We start from the raw sequence: 603 nt of genomic DNA on the forward strand, positions 1-603 counted from the left end.
TTGTCTAGCAATGAAAGCACGTCTGTTGTCGATGAATTGAAAGGTATGTACAATAGAACAATATTTTTTTTTATTCTTCTAATTTGTTGATTCGTATCTTGTAATTTAAAAACCAAAGATTGTTTAACACTATTCCTACCGACACTTCACGTATACCTATTCCTACCGCGACCGGTCAAATGACCTGTCTTCCACAACTTATATTTTTCAATATTGAATGCAGACCAATAGCCAGTTTACCAGTATAAAAATATATTTTCTTTTATTCAAGAGTACATAATCTACATTTCATTCTTTTTCGTCGCATTTTTTACAAATGGGCTTCTCAACTGTACATTTTCCGCATACGTACTTTTTACATTTTAGACAGATTTTGTTCGTCTTATTATCTTTACAATACCTTATCTGACATGTTTTCCGTTCACGAGAACCTGTACTTGTACTTGCGATGGGTATTGGTTGATTTTCTTTGCCGAGCTCTCGTTGATATTCGATGGCAAGTTCTTCTGCCAATTGGAATAGAAATTCCTGTCTTGTAATTTCTCCTCCCGCAGTTTCTTTATATAACACCCATGCATTTATCCCGGCTAAATCCAAGATATT

This window comes from Toxorhynchites rutilus, unplaced genomic scaffold, assembly GCF_029784135.1.
Source record: "Toxorhynchites rutilus septentrionalis strain SRP unplaced genomic scaffold, ASM2978413v1 HiC_scaffold_19, whole genome shotgun sequence".
Classification (NCBI taxonomy): Eukaryota; Metazoa; Arthropoda; class Insecta; order Diptera; family Culicidae; genus Toxorhynchites; species Toxorhynchites rutilus.